Raw genomic sequence first — 16,694 nt, 5'->3', positions numbered from 1 at the left:
CCGAAACGTTGCCTATTTCCTTCGCTCCATAGATGCTGCCTCACCCGCTGAGTTTCTCCAGCACTCTTGTCCACCTTCAAGCTTCCAATTAACTTTTGGGTGAAAACCTTCTTCCTCGGATCCCATCTGAACTCTTCCCCTTAGACCAGTCTGAAGAAGGATTCCGACCCGAAACGTCACCTATCCATGTTCTCCAGAGATGATGCCTGACCCGCTGAGTTACTCCAGCGCTCTGTCATTTTTTGCAATCCATTTAATAACCATTGACTCCAATTCACCAGCTTTCAACCATCTGAGTCTAAACCAGGGTGTTTCTAACTTTGGTGACATGTTTGAAGCCAAGATACATTCTGACTGCTCAGCCTGATTATATCCACCGCTGCAATGCTTCTGGTTGAGTTACTCCAGCACTTTGTGTCTATTTACCTTCTGCTTCCCCATTAGCCTCCTGAATCTCTGCCTTCTCGATTTAGATGCATGCTGGCCTTGAAATTGGATTCACACTCTGGGAGCAGAGAGTGGAAGTCATTCGGCAAAATTCTGATACTGTATCAGGACATTAATGCCCCTGTCCCACTTAGGAAACCTGAACGGAAACCTCTGGCGACTTTGTGCCCCACCCAAGGTTTCCGTGCGGTTCCCGGAGGTTCCCGGAGGTTTTTGTCAGTCTCCCTACCTGCTTCCACTACCTACAACCTCCGGCAACCACCTGCAACCTCCGGGAACTGCACAGAAACCTTAGGTGGGGCGCAAAGTCTCCAGAGGTTTCCGTTCAGGTTTCCTAAGTGGGACAGGGGCATAAGGGTGGCACAGTGGCACAGCTGGTAGTGCCGCTACTTCACAGGGCCAGAGACCCAGGTTTGATCCTTACCCTGGGTGCTGTTCTGTGTGGAGTTTGCACCTTCTTCCTGTGACCGCATGGGTTTCCTCCGGGTGCTCTAGTTTCCTCCCACATCCCGAGGATATGCGAGTTTGTAAGTTGATTGGGATCTATAAAATTGCCTCTAATGAGTACGGAGTGGATGGGAAAGTGGGATAGCAGGAAGGTAGTGCGAGTGGGTGATCGATGGTTGGTGTGGATTCGGTGGGCCGAAGGGCCTGTTTCCATGCTGTATCCTTAAACTAAGGTAAAGGTCTTCCAAGTGGGGAATGTACGTGTGATTGAAAACTAAAGGAGAAATCAAGCTTAGCGGTGATGACCCCCACAGGCAAATGTGTCACAAATGTGTGTAGAATGAGTGAGTAAAGAGCAATGCTGTTGTTAAAGTCAGCCATGACTCAGTCGGCAGAGCTCTCAGCTCTGAGGCTATGAGAGGCATTCTGGAGACTTGGAAATCCAGACAGGAACTCCCAATGCATTACCGTGGGATAACAGTGGTGTTGAATATGCCACATTTCAGATGTAAAGTTAATCTGGGGCCACTATCTGTAAGAAGAGCAGACAAGTCCTCTTTGGATAATCTCTGTCCCTCAATCAATGTCACTGAACATCAGAGCCTACCGCACCCCGCCTCAGTGATCCACCCATGATCACACTACACAGGGAAGTATCGTAGGATAGGGAAGTTATTCAGGTGCAAATGTTCCTCATGTTGTGGGAGTCCAGAACCAGGGGTCAAATTGTGAGATTAAAGGGAAGGCCATTTAGTACTGAGATGAGGAAAAATATTTTCACCCAGAGAGTTGTGAATCTGTGGAATTCTCTGTCACAGAAGGCAAGGGAGGCCAATTCACAGGATGTTCTCAAGAGAGAAGGGTTAGCTCTTAGGCCTAACGGAATCAAGGCATATGGGGAGAAAGCAGGAACGGGGTACTGATTTTGGATGATCAGCCATGATCATATTGAATGGCGGTGCTGGTTCGAGGGGCCGAATGGCCTATTCCTGTACCTATTTTCAATGTTTCTATGGAAGGTCTTTCTATGGGGGGGGGGGGGGGGGGAGGGGAAGTAAGCTGAACAAGACAGGTGGAGTTGGGACAAAGCCTAGCATGCGATAGGTGGATACAGTTGAAGGGGGCTGATTCACAGCTGGATGCAATAAATGACAAAGGCTAGAGGTGAAAAGGAAAAAAAAAAGGGTCATTAAGTAAAGAAGAGGAGGAATGAAATGCAAAGCCAGATGGAGGGATATTCCGGGTGCAATTCATTGCCACAGAAGGCTGTGGAGGCTCAGTGAATGGATGTTTTTAAGGTGGAAATTGATAGATTCTTGATTAGTACGGGTGTCAGGGGGTTGAGAGAGAAAGATAGATCTGACTTGATGGGCCAAATGTCCAAATTCTAATCCTATAATTTATGAAAATGGATATGGGAGGAAGGGAACGGGGGGGGGGGGGGGGGTGAGGGGATTAGAGGGAAAATTGGGCCTAGGGGGTGGGAGAAGATCGTATGGAGGAGGGGGGAAGAGCAGAGAGAGTGGGGTGGTGAGAGATGAGAGGGGAAATGTGTATGCTTGGGAGGTGAGGAGGGGGTGAGGAGGGTACTACTTGCAATTGGAGAATTCAGTGTTCATACCATTGGGTTGCAAGCTACACTAGAGCAATATGAGGAGCTGTTCCTCCAGTTTGCTTGTGTCCTCACTCTGGCAATGGAGGAGTCCCTGGACAGAAAGGTCAGTGTGGGAATGGGAATGGGAATTAAAATGGCCAGCAAACGGGAGATCCAGCAGGCCTTGGCGGACCGAGAGCAAGTGTAGGGCAAAACCATTGCCTAGTTTACGCTTGGACCATCTCCTCCACTGTGTGGGTGGTGCTGGTTGCTTTTATTATCTAGTTGTAGTCTATTCTTTCTTCTTCTTCTTCTGATGCTTATTCGGCGAGGAGCGCTGTAGGAGGAGGTTGGTAGGCGTATGCGGATGGAGGAGGAGTAGTGAGCGGAGTGAGGATTGATGGGTATGAGTGGGAGTGCTTATTCGGCGTATGCGTCTGTCGATCTATCGGTTTTCTTTCTTTTATGTGTATTCTTCTTTTTCTTCCTTCTTCTTCCTTCTTTCGGCTTCTCTTCTTCTACTTCTTCTTCTTCTTCTGCTTCTTCTTCTTCTTCTTCTTCTTCTTCTTCTTCTTCTTCTTCTTCTTCTTCCCTAAAGTTTGCTTGTGGACAACTTTAGGCTGCGAAACTTGTTCTATTTGATCTTATTGGATTGTGCATGCCAGGTTGATTGCATTGGTCGAAACAGGGCGGACCACATGAAGGCTGCAATCTTCCACCCCCACGGATGCTGCCTGACCCGCTGAGTTCCTGCAGCGGTTAGTGTTTGGATTGGCCAACAGCCAGCACACAACGGAGTGTTCCCATCTCAGAAAGCTGCTCCTTGCGCCAAAAGCTAATTCAATAAACTTGAAATTATTCTAGAATCAATAATAGTTAAGCTAAATGCAACTCTCCCCGCCCCTTCAGTCCAAACGGAGTATTATTACTGACCAAATTCGGGAAACTTGTGCTTTTTTTTTGGCAAGGCTGATTAAGGATTAAATATGAGGCACAATTAAATGTATTGATTTTTCATTCGTCTGGTATCTATTAAGGTGACACACTCCTGGAACGGAATATTTGCATCACCAGTAGAACCTGCTGCTTTTAAATAATTAACACCATAATTTTTTTCAGCTGACTTTATAATTAATTACTTAGTTAAAATTAATCATTATGCGGCCGGCAGGCAGTCACAGAAAATCTGCCCTCAGCTCGCCGCCTTGCGCGCAGTACATTGTGAAATATGTGAAAACATTAGAAATCCATTTGGAGAGATGGAGGAAAAAAAATGATTTTAAAACCATCCGTGGCTTGTGAACCGATGAAGACGGAGAGCGTTGCCAGCGAGGGAAGGCTGCTGCCAACTCTAGTGGCTCTCAGCCCGTGTGGCTGTTAGACACATGGGACAGGGGAAACTGGACACCTGAGCGGCGGGGTTGGCTGTCTCAGCCCGGGGACAACAGCACCGGCGGCGAGACAGGCAGCATCTCTGGAGAGAAGGAATCGAGTTCCTCCAGGAGTTTGTGTTTTGCTCGCCATTATTAGAGGTCACCTACTTATTTTCTCCAGAGGCGCTGCTTGTCCCGCTGAGTTACTCCAATATTTTGTTTCCATCTTCGGTGTAAACCAGCATCATAAGTGATCGGAGTAGAATTTTGGCCATTCGGCCCATCATGGCTGATCTATCTCTCCCTCCTAACCCCGTTCTCCTGCCTTCTCCCCATAACCTCTGGCATCCGGACTAATCAAGAATCTATCTATCTATCTCTGCCTTCGATATATCCACTGACTTTGCCTCCACAGCCTTCTGTGGCAAGGAGTTCCACTGCAGAAGAATCTGCAGTTCCTTCCTACACATTGGCAACGGCTCTTCCCCCTCACCCCGGGTCTAACACACACATGTTTAACCAACAGTCAAGCAATGCCACAGTTAACAATTTTACTGGGACAGACACAAAAAGCTGGAGTAACTCAGTGGGACAGGCAGCATCTCTGGAGAGAAGGAATAGGATGATGTTTCGGTCGAGACCCTTCTGCAGACTGAGTCAGGGGAGAGGGAAGAGATAGAAACTGCGATGTATAGCAAATTAATGAAAGATATGCACAAAAAAGTAACGATGATGAAGGAAACGGGTTATTTTCTGTGTTTCTAGGGGAGGGGAATGTAGATGGGCTGGGGAGGGGAATGTAGATGGGCTGGGGATCATCTGAGCACAAAGTGGGCGAGAAGAAAGATTTATTTCCGAAGGCTTTACTGGTTGCTGAAGTTAGAAGGAAATCTGACACAAAACGCTGGGGTAACTCGGCGAGAAATGGTTTAGGAGCAGGCTGGAGAAGTACCCAGTGTTGCAATTGCTGTTGTTGGCAGCGGCGAGCGAGTTCAGGAGAGGGGAAAAAAAGTAGGAACAGGGTTGTTATTCATTCAGGTAAATATTATCCTGAGCAGCGCAGTGGTTCGCCCGAACTAGATGGAGTTTGTATTTGTTGCCAGCAGCGAGCAAGCGGAGCGGCACTCTGTGCCTTTAACTAACCGCGGTGCGAGGGCTTGCAGGGAGCCTGCTGGGGTTTGGGGGCCAGGAAGGGGGTCAGTGAGACGGCAGGCGCTGCACTGGCCGTGGTTTATTTACACCGGGAGGGGAGAGAGGAGGGGGAGGGCAGGCAGGGTGGAGAGGATAGGAGGGGGGTGAGTGAAGGAGGCAGGGGGAAGGGAGAGGAGGGACAGAGGAGGGGGGGGGGAGGGACGTGGAGGTGGGCCGAGCCTGCCCCGGCCGCCTCATTGGCAGCTGCCGCCTCCATGCACGGGGGTGAGACGGATCACATTACACCATTCGCCGTGGATCAGTTTGTTTTTCTCCTCGGCGTGTCCGTGATTTGGAGGAGCCAAGAGTTGGAGCGGATAGTTTGCCAGGCGAGAACGCAACTTCTGAGCCCCATGGCGAGCGTGTGACTGAGGTAGGCTGTTGTTTGCTGCTTTCCGTGCGATCACAATACAAAAAGCAACCTGGTTAATGAAGCGCAGCGCAGCGCTGCCGGCGATCAGTGCAGCGGGCTGAACGCGGAGCTCAAGTAGTGGACGCAGTCAATCCGAACCAGGGAGGGTGCAGGAATAGCAGGGAAAGTGCTATTTTTACTCGCTGCCTTTCACGGAATGAATTGTCCTTGGTGTTTCTGGAAAGTAAAGTTGACGTGAGCTGGAGCCACAGGCTTGTTGTTTCCAGAGGTGGGCTGGCGTGTTAAGGAAGGGGTGCTGTAGTCCAGTACTGTGGGAGGGAGGGAGGGAGAGCAGAGTTGACATCTGATCACTGCTGGGTCTCTGAAGATCAGCAAGCTTTTGGCTGGGATCCACAGGGACCTAGGTCTCGGGGAAAAGAGGGGGGGGGGGGGGAGCAGCGAGCAGAGGCTTCAGCCTAACTTGGGTTGGGGGGCAAACAGCGGTGAGCTGCTCCCGCCAGAGGCTGATGGAAAGCAGTTGTACAAGCGAACAATGGATCCCCTCAACCTGAACCGCTGGATTGAAAGCCCTGGCTCACATCCTCCTGGATGCTAAAAACAACGAGGTGTGTGGAATAAAACACAACCCCAGCCAGCGGCGGCAGCAGTTTGGCATGCCCCGAAGTTGCTGCATTTTAAACAGGTTAGCCAAGTTTAATGTGCTCGCAGGAACGAAATTGCATATGAGTATTAAGCTGGGAAGTTTCAAAAATATAATGTTCGGTGCTCAGGTTAAAGGTGTTAGTGATTTCTCCGTGTTTGCAGCGTGTCCACTAACTCAGGTCAGAATATGTCTTCCTTGTTTACCCAGTTACTTTAAAAAAAAAAAAAAAAAAGTTTTTAATCAGGGTCTGACTTACAAAGTGTAAAGCATTGAGACTCCGAATCTGGCAACTGTCACCGAGCCAGTTTAACCCCGGTCTCCTTTCCCTGTAACACATTAGCCGGTGCGCTACCCAAATGCACTTGATTTCCAGCGACTGTGAGTGTGGGTTTATTGTAGAAAGTGTACATTCACATCACTGAGTTCATGTGATATGTACAGTGGTAGCTGTCTGGCAAAGGGAAGAGTTTGCATTCAAAATCAGTCATTTAATGATTCAAGTGTTGAACAATGATTTGTATCTGTTTTTGTAAAGATTCTGCTACTCGCTGCCTCTAGAGGCGGAGGAAAGGACTCGCTCTCTGGATTATCACTTGGGACCCAATTGCGTAGGGTTGTGAGGAAAGGTGTCGGGGATTATGGGGAGAAGGCAAGTGAATGGGGTTGAGAGGGAGAGATAGATCAGCCATGATTGAATTGCGGAGTAGACCTGATGGACCGAATGGCCTAATTCTGCTCCTATCACTTATGAACATGAAATGGGACTGCTGGAATTGTTCTCTTCGGTGTGAGCATTGACCTCATGAGGGTTAATGGCTGCCTTTCATTCTTCCCTAATCTATGATAAATATCCACCACTGGCACAGGTTGGCACAGCGATAGAGTTGCTTACTTACAGCGCCAGAGACCCGGGTTCGATCCTAGTTGCAGGTGCTGTCTGTATGGAGTTTGTACGTTGTCCCTGTGACTGGGTTGGTTTTCTCCGGGTGCTCCGGTTTCCTCCCACGTTCTAAAGACGTGCGGGTCTGTACGTTAATTGACTTTGGTAAAATTGCAAATTGTTCAGAGTGAGTGTGTAGGATAGTGCAGTGTATGGGGTGATTGCTGATCAGCGCGGACTCAGTGGGCCGAAGGGCCTGTATCCGTGCTGTATCTCTAAAGTCTAAGGGCTCAACGCTCGCTTCCACACTGGGTGGCACGAGGGATGCTGGAGGTATTGTCAAGGGTGCTGGAGGTATTGTCAAGGGTGCTGGAGGTATTGTCAAGGGTGCTGGAGGTATTGTCAAGGATGCCTGCCAAGCAGGTTATTGCCTCTTCTCTCTTTCGCCTTCTGGGAGTGGATGCAGAAGCTTGAAAGCCCAGGCACCCAGAATACAGAACAGCTTCTTCCCCTCTGCTAAACAACCCCTGAACCAATCATCTATTTCACACCCATTCCCAAGTTGTTGTCATTCTGCCGTTTTGCTTGAATATTCTTTTGCACTAAACCTTTGCACCATTCTGCTGTTTTGTGCTTGGCCATTTTCATACAGCAGAGAAACAGACCCTTCGGCCCAGCTTGCCCATGCCGACCACAGTGCCCCATTTACATTAGTCCCACCTGCCTGTGTTTAGCCCACATCCCTCTGACCCTTTGCTATACATGTACCTGTCTAAATGTCTTTTAAATGTTGTTATAGTACCTCCCTCAACTCCCTCCTCTGGCAGCTCATTCCATACAACCACCATCTTCTGTTTACAAAGCTACCCCTCAGGTTACTATTAAATCGGTCCCCTCTCACTTCAACTCTATGTCCTCTGGTTCTTGATTCCAGATTGCCCTACTCTAGGTAAAAGACTATGCATCTGCCCCATCAATTCCCCTCATGATCTTGTACATCTCCATCAGATCACCTCTCATCTTCCTATGCTCCTAGGAAACTAATCAATATACTTATCTCCACTGAATGTGTATTGTTTATTCAGTCAGCTTCATGTGAACAAGGAAGTTCATTACACTCTGGTCTAGGTGACGACAAACTAATCTGTAATCTATCTGTAAAAAAACAGATCCAGATTCCATTATAAAATGTTTATGTTTTTGCCTGTTTGGGATGTTGTGCATCAACTGGTATCTGTAGGTATGTAACAATCTTTGGAAAGGAAGCACAGGACTTCTAAGACTATGCTTTCCATCAATACAATGGATGTGTTCTTGAGGTCCCGGTGCTCGTTGGGTTATCTTGTTCAGGCTGGTAATTCCAATTGAACTTTTGTTCACCTTTTGTTTAAATGACTGAACTGATTGAAGGGCAGGATTTTTTTTTTTTTAAAAGGCACCCATTCATTCAGCTAGCATTACTTTGAATAGTTGCGAGGCATGTAACATTATGAGCTTTCTATTATTCACAACTAGCAATATCCTTGGATATAAAGAGAACTATATTTGATACTGACATGAATTATGTAGGAGAAAATATACCCTATTCCAACAATGAAGATAATTGGAAGAGTTGGAACCTTATTGAACTTTTACATATCTTCCAGCAAGTCGTGGTTTGCGGATGGGAATTATGAATTTTTCAACATGTAATACACTGCGGCTTGGCAAATGTGATAATGCAATATTATATTGTAATTATAGAGGAAATTAAAGTTGTTATTTTTCTCTTTCAAAGCCCGACTGAAAACGGGATTGTCAAAAAGGCAATACAGTGGCAGTGCGCTCCAGATAATGTTCTCTCCAGAACACTTCAATGAGCAATTTTAAGAAAATTGTAATGCATTTGATGCAGTTCGGTTGACAAAGGCAATGTGACACGTTCATTCATTTCGCATTTGGGGATAAAACAAAGGGGGAAAAGTCCTGACCCAAAATGTCACCTATCCATGTTCTCCAGTGATGCTGCCTGACCTACTGAGTTATTCTAGCACTTGTTTTTTTTACTCTTTAAAATAACCAGTTATATCTTCAATATGGTGGCGCAGCAGTAGAGTTGCTGCCTTACAGCGCCAGAGACCCAGGTTCGATCCTGACTATGGGTGCTTGTGCGTGCGGAGTTTGTACGTTCTCCCCGTGACCGCGTGGTTTTCCTTGGGTATCTTTGGTCGTCTCCCATTCTCCAAAACGCACATGCTTGTAGGCTGATTGGCTTGGTATAAATGTAAATTGTCGCTAGTGTGTGTGGGATAGTGTTAATGTGCGGGGATCGCTGGTCGGTGCAGACTCGGTAGGTCGAAGGGCCTGATTCCGCGCTGTATCTTATACTAAACTGATCAAAGCAAGTCCTTTATTGAATTAAACAACATCTTAATTGCTTACAGTACATTGAACCTAGTGCAACGTCCTGCAGTTACTAGACTGAGCAAAGTTCAAGCAGGAAAGGGTGATTCTAGGTGTGTTGTTCTTGGTTTATTATCATTGTGTGTCGAGATATACAATGAAAGGCTTTGTTAGCATGCTATCCAGTCCAATGAAACCGTACCATACATGAGTAAATTCAAGCCATTTCACAACTACAGGAGGTGCAAAGAGGAAAATACAATAGCACTGAAAATAGTGTTATTACATTACAGTTACAATGGAAAGAGCCCTAGGTTTGCAATGATGGTGGATAGAAATACTGGAGAAACTCAGTGGGTGAGGCCTCACCCGCTGAGTTTCTCCAGCATTTTTGTCTACCTTCATATTTGTCTACCTTTGATTTTTCTAGCATCTGCAGTTCTTTCTTAAACACAAGGTCTGCAATGAGGTAAGTTGGAAGATCGGGACCACACTGTAATTTAGGGGAAGCCCGTTCCAGATAACAGCAAGGAAGGAGCTGTTCCTGAATCTAGCCGTACACACTTTCAGGCTTTTGTATCCTCTACCTGATGGGAGAGAGGAGAAGAGGGAATAACCATGGCGTGAAAGATCCTGGATTATGTTGACTGTTTTTCCAAGGTTGTGTGAAGTGTAGATAGTGTTGATGGTGGGGACTCTGGCCTGTGTGATAAACTACTATCTAATACCTGAACTACTATCCACCACATTGGTGACCAAATACTATTTTTGGTTGGATTTTACTGCCTTTGCCTTGCATTTCCCTTATCATGCATCTATCCCCTGTGAATGGCTCAATTGTAATCATGTATTGTCTTTCCGCTGACTGGTTAGCACATAACAGAAGCTTTTCACTGTACCTCTTTGCATGTGACTATAAACTAAACTCAACTGGGCTACACTCTCAACTCTCAGTATTTTTTGGCGTTCTTGGGCAGAGGTGTTGCCAAACCAAATTGTGATGCACTCTGATAGGATGGTTTCTACGGTACATCCGTAGAAGTTGGTGAGAGTTATCGGAGACTTGACAAACTTCCTTAGTCTTCTGAGGAGGCATATATCGAGATGTTGGTGTGGTTTCGTGGCCCGAGTTACAATGTGGTTGATCCAGGACACATTGTTTGGTGATATTTAAACCATGGATCCTGAAGCCGTCAACCATCTCCACTTTGGTTCCATTGGGGCATGTACACATCACCTCGCTTCTTGGTCAATAGCCAGCTCCTTCATCTTGATAAGTTCATAAGTCATAGGAGCAGGATTAAGCCATTGGGCCCATTAAGTCCACCCCGCCATTCAATCATGGCTGATCTATCTTTCCCTCCTAACCCCAATCTCCTGCCTTCTCCCCATAACCCCTGATATCAGTACTAATCAAGAATCTATCTCTGCCTGTAAAAATATCCATTGACTTGGCCTCCACAGCCTTCTGTGGCACTGAATGCCACTTGCTGCCATTGAGGGAGAGGTTGCTGTCTTGACACCATGTCTCTGAGCTCCCAATCTCGTTCCTGTACTCTGTCCCCTGTCCACTGCAGTGGTGTCCCCTGAAAAAGTTCTGAATGGGGTTAGAGCAGAATGTGGTCAGTCGGTCGGTGTTGAAGATGCCTTTCAAAGGGAGAGGGAGGGAATTGCTACACCTAAAGACAAGGCAGTTCGTGTTTGGCGAAAAGCAGACTCGGGCAAGGCGTGGGTGATATTACACACACACACACACTGAACCTTTTACTCTTTTATTATATTGTTTACAGTTTACTATGTTTACATATTCTGTTGTGCTGCTGCAAGTAAGAATTTCATTGATGATGGGGATGGGGGAGAAGATTTGGTGTAAATGTGGACAGCCGACTTGACATGAGGTTGAGTTTAAGAAAAGCTCAAGGTGAGATGCCGACCAATATGCCCCAACGTGGCATTTAGAGTTATTTACTCGTGTCCGAACCTCTGTGCAGCAGATCTATGTAAATGCAACACAAAAGTGCCGGAGGAGCTAAACACTGCACCCATCAAAATAAAACGATCTTCAATCCTGATTCTCATGTTTTCAAAAGCTTTTTCAAAAGTCACGCAGCAGGAAAACAGGCCCTTCGCTCCAACTCGTCCATGCTGACCAAGATGCCCATTCTGCACATTACGCATTTTATCGGGATGCATCACAGCACGGTTTGGGAACAGCTCCATCCAAGACCGCAACAAATTACAGCGTATTGTGGACGCAGCCCATACCATCGCCCTTCCATTGACTCCATCTATACTTCACGCTGTTTCGGCAAGGCCACCAGCATAATCGAGGATGAGTCTCACTCCCAAATGTCCCCTCTCCCATCAGGCAAGAGGGTGTAAAAACGCTCGCCTCCAGACTCAGGGACAGTTTCTTCCCAGCTGTTATCAGGCAACTAAACCATCCCATCAGCAACTTGAGAGCAGTTTTGAGCTACCATCTACCTCATTGGAGATCCTTGGACTATCTTTAATCGGACTTTACTGGATTTTATCTTGCACTAAACATTATTCCTTTTTCCTGTGGACGACTTGATTGGAATCATGTATAGTCTTTCCGCTGATCCGATAGCACGCAACAAAAAGTGTTTTAATATACCTCAGTACATGTGACAATTAACTAAACTTACTAACTAATCTAAGGTACACAAAATTGCTGGGGAAACTCAGCGGGTGCAGCAGCATCTATGGAGCGAAGGAAATAGGCGACGTTTCGGGCCGAAACCCTTCTTCAGACTGTGTACCAGACTTGTGTACCTTCGATATTCCAGCATCTGCAGTTCCCTTTTGATTACTAACTAATCTAAGTTGGTCCCATCTGTCTGAATTTGGTCCATATCCCATTACATTTGTCCTATCCATGTACGGCCAAATATCTTTTAAATGTTATTGTACCCGCCTTGACTACCTCTGGCAGTTTGTTCCACACACCCACCACCCTTTGCAAACAAAATGTTACCCCTCTGGTTCCTATTAAATCTTTCCCCCTTTACGTTAAACCTGTGGTGATCTTATTAAGGTGTACAAGATCATGAAGGGCACGGATAAAGTGAATGTTCATAGTCTTTTTCCCAGGGTAGAGGATTCTAAAACTCGAGGGCACAGCCTTAAGGTGAGAGGGGAGAGATTAAGAGGGACCTTGGGGGCAACCTTCTTACTCTGAGGACAGTCTGCATCTGGAATGAGCTGCCAGAGGAAGCTATCGAAGTGGAAACAATTATGACTTTTAAAATACATTTGGACAGATATATGGATAGCAGATAGCAGAAGTGGGCCAAATGAGACTAGCCCAATATGTCAACTCGGTTGGCATGGACAAGGTGGGCCGAAGGGCCTGTCTCCATGCTGTACAGCTCTTCAAAGGTATCAAACGTATTTTATTGGTCACATTCACATACACCTAGGTGTAGTGAAGTGAAATGCTTCTTGCCATTTTGCAGCACATAAAGAAGGAATACAGACATAACATTAATAAGAGTTTTAAACATAAAGAACATCCCCCCACAATGGTTCCCATTATGTAGCAATGTTACAAAATTTTGAGATTTTAAAAATCAAGTCTGTAATTTATCCCATCAGATAAAGCATAAAAATAAGTTTAATTTGACACCTAATTCACTTTCATATCTCAAGTATTTAAAAAGTTATGGCCATTTTCATACTGGGAAATGAGCATCTTGTTCCCTATTGATTTTCTATGGACATAACAAAAAAGCTGTGATCGTGAACAGTCAAAAGCCCATAACTTTCTTAAAAATTAAGAGAACTGAATGAAATTTTCAGTTATCATAGATTGAAGAATTCTGAAACAAATATAAAATAATCTTACTTGGATGACCTGAAATTAAAGCATATAATTAGTTAGTTACCTAATTGTAGCTAATTTCAGACTTCAATTACTAGATCTAAACATCTATCCATTTCTTAATAAATGATTAACATTTTTAAATAGCCTAAATGTCCAAATAATATTCACAAATAATTCACAATAAAACATGATTTTTAAATCTCATTTACATTAATTTATAGGCCAAATGGAAGGAATTTAGTGTTTAATTGCTGTAAATAAATGCCCATTTAAATCAGCTTTCCAGTGGGTCCCCGTGGAACGCGATTTTTCGTTAATAATTAACTAGGCTGAACATTTTCGATTGGAACAGCTTAGAGAAAATCGCGTTTTAAACCCGCCCCCTCTAAACGGCGCCAAAATCGCGCACACCCGCAGCGACAGATTTTCAGCGACACTTCAGGTACGCTTTGCAACATACCTACATTATGAGGGAAGGCACAAAATCCAGTCCCCATCCCCAGTTCACCCATAGTCGGGCCAAAGAGGTCCTCTTTGACCTCTCCCTGCTTTTTACATTCACCTCCTCTTTTGTCTGTATTTCCAGGCACTAAGTTGTGTCACCCATCTGTTAAAGCATGCTTTGCCACAGAATTCATTTGTGTAAACCCATTAAAAAAAATGTTTATCTTGATCTTCAGATTACTCCATGCCCACACATAGAATATGTACAAACACTCACCAGGGCATGTAACAGTCAGAGCCCGCTCACGTCAGGACACGTAAATGCCATGACTCTCCACAGTTCGGTCTTTGAGAAGTTTTATGAAAAAAAATTTGCATTTAATTCTGTTCTCCAATAAATTGGGTGTAACAAGGGAAGTCATCATTTGCTTCCAGACGACTCTGGACACGTTGTTCCACCAACGTAACTGAATTTCCATTTTACAGTGCACCTCATGGCTACCTGCAGGTCTGCCTTTAACCCTTTGTCACCCAGCAGTAGAGCTGCTGCCTTACAGCGCCAGAGACCCGGGTTCAATCCTGACTATGGGTACTGTCTGTGCAGAGTTTGCACGTTCTCTCTGTCACCACGTGGGTTTTCTCCGGGTGCTCTGGTTTTCTCTCGCATCCCAAAGACATGTGGGTTTTTAAGTTGATCGGTTCCTGTAAATTGACCCTAGGGTGTAGGATAGAACTAGTGTATGGGTGACTTACGGTCAGCATGGACCCGGTGGTCCAAAGGGCCTGTTAACACACTGTGCCTCTAAACTAAAGGATATTGAATGATGATATGTTGGCCTGTTTCCTTTATCATCATAACCTTTATGCCTCTTTGATTCATTTATCTATATCTCTACAAGACCATCTATATCTCTCGTTTTCCTTTCCCGTGACTTTCAGTCTGAAGAAGGATCTCAACCCAGAACGTCACCCATTCCTTCTCTCCAGAGATGCTGCCTGTCCCGCTGAGTTACTCCAGCTTTTCGTGTCTACGGTTTAAACCAGCATCTGCAGTTCCTTCCTACACACGATGTATTGACATTGAACAAGATGGCTTTGATGCCGTTTCAGAATGTGAACAAAGTTCCGTATGAAACTTCAACCCAATGTTTCACAGGGAGGCAAGTCTCGGATATTGACAAAGTGAGTGGTGGGGCAGGTGTGTGTACCAAGGGTGGAAGGGAAAGGGACAGACCTTATCGGGATTTGCTTTCTGATAAATCCCAGATAGGAAACATGTTGGCTTTTCATCTCAACAAAAACGTGCTGGTACGCATTATCAATGAAAAATCTAGCTACATTTATCACCATTTTTTTTCTCTTCCATCAGTACGCCCAACATTGGGAGTACTTTTAACTTGTAATATAATAACTGAATGCTAAGTCTAAACAAATGTACTACTTCTTTCGCTTAGATTATCCATTAGCCAAGCACGATTAATAAACATACGTGTCACATTAGAGGTGCTGGAACACTGTACTGTCACAAAGGGCAGCTTTAGCTCTATTGATGAAAGACGACTGTGCACTAACTTGCTCATCAATTATGGGTAACCGTGTATGTGCAGGTATTTGATCTCTAAAGGGAGAATTTAAAATGTTTTAAGGGAGCTCTGGTTGTGGAGGAGATGTTAGTTTGTAAATTAAAAATTGGCGGAATGCTTCTGTTGAATTGTGCAAAAGGGAATCTGCGTTGAGTCCGCCTTTAAAGGCTTCTAATTTGTTACGGGGTTGGCTTATTCACAGTGGGCACAACAGGCGTCCGAGATGCTGCTCTTGATTTGTCGACTGAGTTTTGCTTCATTCGGGACTTCAAAGCCAGCCATTTCCTGGGGATTGTAGCTCTGCTCCAATCAATTAAACTTCCATACATAACTAATTCAACACTGACTCGACAGCACGATCTGAGCAATATCCCATCCTTGGGAAATGTTGCTTACTGGGAGATAGGGTCAGTTAAAATGTACTCTCCCAAATTGTTCAGTGTTGAGAGGCAATATGAAGCGATTTATTAGTTACAGTAATCTATATTTGGTAAAATTACATTTGTTAATAAACCATAACCATGTGCATGTATACACTGTCCAAATTGTATCCCTTTTAAGGCTTCATGTGTTGGTTGAAATGGTCAAATAAATTTAATATAGCCTTCAAATGACAGGGTTGTTGTGTGTCATGTAGCATTAGCATTGAAGATAAGGCAGATAAAAATATTTAATTCCCAGGGTATTCCTGTTGGTTATATTCTCGTCCCGTTGGTTAGTCTTGCCCGACCTGATCAGGAGAGGGATCGGGCAACCTGGTTGCAGCTCACTGCATGAATCTGTCCATCAGGAACTAGGTGAGACGCACCAAATAGCTTTTAAGTTTAGTTTAGAGATCTAGCATAGAAACAGGCCGTTCCACTCGCTGAGTCCATTGCTAACCATCGATCACCTGTTCACACTGGGGCACCAGCATCATCAAGGACGAGCTACACCCCAGCCACTCCCCCTTCTCCTTTCTCCCATCGGGCAAGAGGTACAGAAATGTGAAAATGCACACCTCCAGATTCGGGGACAGTTTCTTCCCAGCTGTTATGAGGCAACTGAACCATCCTACCACCAACTAGAGAGCAGTCCTGAGCTACTATCTACCTCATTGGAGACCCATGGACTATCTTTGATTGAATGTTACTGAACTTTATTTTGCACTAAACGCTATTCACGTTATTCCCGTTATCATGTATCTGTACACTGTGGACGGCTCGATTGTAATCATGTATTGTCTTTCCGCTGACTGGATAGCACGCAATAAAAGCCTTTCACCGTACCTCGGTACACGTGACAAACTCAACGGAACACTGGCTCTTTGATGTCCCACTTTCTCATCCACTCCCTACGCACTGAGGGCAATTTTTACAGGGGCCAATTAAACTACGATCGAATGTCTGTGGGGGAGGGTGGGGGAGAAACCAGAGCACCCGGAGGAAACCCACGTGGTCATGGTGAACCTGAAAACTTCACACTCCACACAGACAGGACGCGAGGTCAGG

At 45.4% G+C, this 16,694-nt stretch overlaps 1 protein-coding gene across 7 annotated transcripts in view; it reads left to right on the top strand.

Moving 5' to 3' along the window:
* sema6d (semaphorin 6D) overlaps window positions 1-16,694 on the top strand; it is a 239,009-nt gene that overhangs the window by 170,095 nt on the left and 52,220 nt on the right. For 4 of the 7 annotated variants that reach the window (XM_033050284.1, XM_033050282.1, XM_033050283.1 and 1 more), the window contains exon 1: window positions 5,214-5,425. The exons of 1 other annotated variant lie outside the window; for it this stretch is intronic. The gene's annotated coding sequence lies outside the window, so the exon portion shown is untranslated. Of the gene's footprint in view, window positions 1-5,213; window positions 5,426-16,694 lie in introns of those variants that run through there. 2 more of the 7 variants (XM_033050285.1, XM_033050280.1) reach the window with 2 other exon arrangements.

The sequence above is a fragment of the Amblyraja radiata genome, chromosome 34 (assembly GCF_010909765.2).
Source record: "Amblyraja radiata isolate CabotCenter1 chromosome 34, sAmbRad1.1.pri, whole genome shotgun sequence".
NCBI classification, from domain to species: Eukaryota; Metazoa; Chordata; class Chondrichthyes; order Rajiformes; family Rajidae; genus Amblyraja; species Amblyraja radiata.
Note: the sequence above shows the minus strand (reverse complement) of the source record. Positions and strands in the feature narration are given on the sequence as shown.